Genomic DNA, 4,639 nt, shown 5'->3' with positions numbered 1-4,639 from the left:
ATTAAAGAAAATGTGGCACCGTGAGCAGTAGGAGCCATGGATTTTGGCAATTATGCCAATTATGCCAGCCAGGAAGGCTGACACTGGAATGTGCCAAAGTTTATCTCCATGCCAGCCAGTCATCTGAAAAGACTGGAAACAGTGTAGCGCTTACAACTCAATGTCTCTATTCTTGAAATTTGTAGATCATGAATGACATATTTAAGAACTTCTTTTTACTCACTCTCAAGAAGTTTTCTTGCGTCATTGGCAATCCTTAGAAGAGTTGAACCATTGATTCTCTGGATTTTCCTACACCAATCCATTTAACTGGAATTTGAAACTTATATTCAATACTTTGAGTATAATTTTGTGCATTAACAGGTAGTTCTTTAAATATCCTCACATTTGATATGTCTGTGTTTCATCTTGGAAGAGTCTGAACATCAACTTTATCGATCCCTCTTGGTTTGCTGGGAAATGAGGAATATGTTTACCTTCTAACTTGTATGCAACTCCAACTTTGATTTCTGTAAACAAATGCCAACACGGTAAATCCATTAGTCATGTGAGGATATTTTAGCAGAATGAGGTCCAACCAGCCATGCCATCTTTCTCTTCCAGTACTTACACCAAACTCTCCACCCGTTTTTTGTAATAATTCTCCAATTTCATTGTCTTCCTCTGTAGCAAAGGCATCAATACCAACTGTAGTTGTGTAAACTTTCACAACTCCATACACTTCTCCAACATTTTGAGGGGCATACTCAATCTGCTACAAACACCTCCAACTGTACAGTTTGAAGAGTTTATAAAGGGATAATTTCCAAAATTGATATTTAGAAGTACTGTATTTACCTCTTCTACCAAGATTTTATTTGGTGGTTCATGGAGAGCCTCATATAGAAAATAAATTCCTTTCCTCAAGTTGCAACAAGATTACTTTAAAAAAAAACTCTTGTTTTCAAACTGGCCAAACTGTTTTTTCTTGTGTTCCTGGATGCAGCAGGCCGAGGGGTGATTTTTGTGGTCTTTTGTGAGCACTCTCCCAAGAGCTAACCTGGTGCCTCTCCTCAGCGCTCCACGAAGGGGATCTAGGTCCTCTTCAGAGCACTTTCCCTGGGGGTCATCACTGTGGGCTGGGATGTGGCGGGGTACGCACCCTCCAGCCAGGCTGCCTGGGTCCTGAAGGATCTGGCCGAGACCCTTCCCAGTTCTGTGAGGGAATGCAAGGGCTTCCACCCAACCTCTGGATTGCTGCCAGGCTGGGTGGGGAGCGGGCCAAGTGGCTGTTGCAGGAGAATCCTTCAGTTTACTTACCAAAAATTTTCTCCTTATGAAAGCCTGCCTCTCAGCACAGCCTAATCCCCCAGTCAGATCGGTGACTTTCAGAGTCCGAGCCCAACACTGCACCTCAACTCTCCCAAGCTGGGGACCACAGACTTTGTGGCTGATCAGAGCTCTTTGTCCTTATCACCCTCTCTGCAAACTCAAGCAAAATGATCTCTCCCTGGTGTTGCTCAACCTTGGTTGGCCAGAGAGGAAGGGAGCTGGTAACCCAGCTCTCTCCCGAGGACCATTCTGCAGGCCTGAGGCTCCCCAAGAGTCTGAGGTAGAAGCACCAGGCACCGGGTGCTGAGTGCTGCCTGAGGCTGCTGCTCCTTCTGTCTTTGCTCCTGTCGCTGAGACCCTACTGTTCTGCAGCTATCTCCTTACCATCTGGTTTTTCAGTGACCATTATAATTTCTGGTCTCTTATTTTCATATATGCTGGGGAAATGTTGGCTGTTTGTGCTATTCCTCTGTAGATTGGCCAGAATTTTCTCGCATGTGTGGGGGGAAATGGAATCCACTCCGTCCTACTCCATCACCATCTTCTTGCTCCAGAGCAGTTTTGTTTTTAAAAAGAAGGCCCTTTGCAGAGACACATGAAGAGATGCTCAATATCGTTAGCTATCAGAGAGATGCAGATTAAAACCACAATGAGATACCACTTTACACCAGTCAGAATGGCTATCATAAACAAAGCAACAAACAATAAATGTTGGAGAGGGTGTGGGGAAAAGGGGTCCTTAGATCACTGTTGGTGGGATTGCAGACTGGTACAACCATTATGGAAAAAAAGTATGGGATTTTCTCATAAAAATAAAAATCGACCTGCCTTTTGACCCAGCAATTCCACTGCTAAGATTATATCCTAAGAATCCTGAAACATCAATTTCAAAGAACCTATGCACCATAATGTTCATAGCAGCACAATTTACAATAGCCAAGAGCTGGAAGCAACCTAGGTGCCCATCAGTAAATGAATGGATCAAAAACCTGTGGTACATATACACAATGGAATTCTATGCAGCAGAGAGAAAGAAGGAGCTACTACCCTTTGCAACAACATGGATGGAACTGGAAAGCATTATGCTGAGTGAAATAGGCCAGGTGTTGAAAGACAAATACCATATGATCTCACCTTTAACAGGAAGCTAAACAACAAAACAAACAAGCAAGCAGAAATAAAAACAAAGACACTGAAATAGAGAACAAGGGGACAGCGACCAGAGGGGAGAGGGAAGGGAATTTAAGGGGAAAAAAGGGGAGGGATTTGGAGGAACAAATAGGAAGGACACAGGGACGAAAACTAAGGGGGGTGGAAATGGGAGGGAGGTGGGGAGCATGGGACAGGGGGGCTGGGATGGGAGAAATAGACAAAAAAACTACTTGAAAAATAAGTAAATAAAATTAAAAAAAAGATTATTTTGTTAAAAAAAAAAAAAGAAGGCCCTCTGCAGTATTAACCAGGCCAACCGCATCTGGGAAATTCTAGTCTTCCTATATTTCTATCTATTTTTTCAGGAATTCTAGCTCATATTCCTAATAACTGTACTTTATTACTTTTTTATTTTAGCTACAGAGCTAATGATATTTTATTAGTTCAGAAAAAGAATTATCTATTTTATCTACCATACTATATCTCACTTTTGTCATCAATTTCAAAGCTCCCTTACCATTCCAGAGGAAGCTGAACAGAAAAAGCAACATCTTTGATAGGATTAGCATACAGAGCTAGGCCATCATCTAAGGTGCAATTCAATAGAAATGAAGTAGCTTCTAAGAAGCATGCTTCTATTTGTACATTCAAATTAAAGTTTTCTTCTAGGTGGTCATATTTGAGGGTCATTTACTTATTCTAATGAGACTGTTATAATTCAAGATATTTCAAAATTCTTTGTTAGTTGGTTTTGTTTTCATTTAGCTTTGGAATGCATTTTGAAACACCTAAGAACAGTTTTGTCTCTGTGTATATTACTTGTTTAAGAAACAATCACTGTGCTAAATATTGTGCAGCATTGTCCTAAGACAATCTCCTGTCTAAATGTTCACTTACATAATTCTATAACAACCTCATGAAGCAGGTAATATGATAATCCTAATTTTATTGGCAAAGAAACAAAAACACAGCCCAATATTACACACTGTGAACTTAAAAATTCATATTAAACTCAAAATGTCTGGTCCATGTGATATCTGCTTAATCACTACATATTAATTATTACCTCTTACATCTAAAGTTTATTTTAAAATCATCCATATTCTTCATGAATGATAAAATACCTTTGGATATTGCTTCTCTATTTACTATAAAGTGATTTCTTCAATAGCATTTCATAGCTAAATTAAAAAACATGAAGCAAAACAAGAACCAGAATTATGAAAGATTCAATAATCTATGTGTTTACTGAGGAAGAAAAAATAGAAAAATTCCTGCTAGAAAAATTTTTATTTTATTTTATTTTATTTTATTTTATTTTATTTTATTTTATTTTATTTTATTTTATTTTATGGCTTATCCTTATAGTAATCAGAACTAATATGAACATAGCCTTCTTGTAACTTCTGGTGAATGCTGAATTGAGGTTTGACTGAGGAAAATGTAGCATCAATTCTCTTGACCACCAATTCAAAGCTATCATCATTCCTGAGTTTAAGGTATGCTATGTTATCACTGTGTTGACTTTAACTAACTTGATCAAACCTTTACTAAGTTGATTTTGATAAATATTTACTAGCTATAAATCATCTTTAATGTCTGTTTATTTTTACCTAAGTCAATCTTGGTAAACTGTAGAAGCAACTTAGGGACTTCCGGCCAAGATGGAGGCATAGGTAGAAGCACTTTGTGGTTCCTTGCACAACCAAAAAACAAACAAAAACAGAACTGAAAGAAAATTGAACTGTATGTATGTCTGACAATCAAGGAGTTAGGGAAGAAACATTCATCCAGACCTGTAGAGGAGGGGCAGAGACAGGCAGCTCGGGTGGAGAGGACTCACAGCAAGACAGCAGCTGGTGAACCAGGTGGTCCCCAATTTGTGTGCAGATAAATCAGGAGGAACAATTGGGGATCGAGATAGACTTTGCAACCCAGGGTTCCAGTGTGAGGAAATAAAGCCTCAAAACCTCTTACTGAAAACACCTGTGAAGTTGAGGCGGCAGGAGAAATTCCCAGCCTCACAGGAGAGTTCCTAGGAAAGACCCACAGGATTTTAGAATGTACACAAAATCACCCATCCAGGAGTGACCACTACAGGGTCCAATTTGCTTATTTTCTCTGCTTATGGCAGAGAAAGTAACTCAAAGCCAGCCAAGAGCCGAGGAAGCAGCAT

General features: G+C 39.5%; 1 pseudogene; it reads right to left on the bottom strand.

The window, feature by feature from the left end:
• Positions 1–256: 256 nt before the first annotated feature.
• Positions 257–3,153, bottom strand: LOC119057929 (adenylosuccinate synthetase isozyme 2-like; annotated as a pseudogene).
• Between the last annotated feature and the right edge of the window lie 1,486 nt (positions 3,154–4,639).

The sequence above is a fragment of the Artibeus jamaicensis genome, unplaced genomic scaffold, assembly GCF_021234435.1.
Source record: "Artibeus jamaicensis isolate MK-2021 breed Jamaican fruit bat unplaced genomic scaffold, CSHL_Jam_final contig_603, whole genome shotgun sequence".
Lineage (NCBI taxonomy): Eukaryota > Metazoa > Chordata > Mammalia > Chiroptera > Phyllostomidae > Artibeus > Artibeus jamaicensis.
Note: the sequence above shows the minus strand (reverse complement) of the source record. Positions and strands in the feature narration are given on the sequence as shown.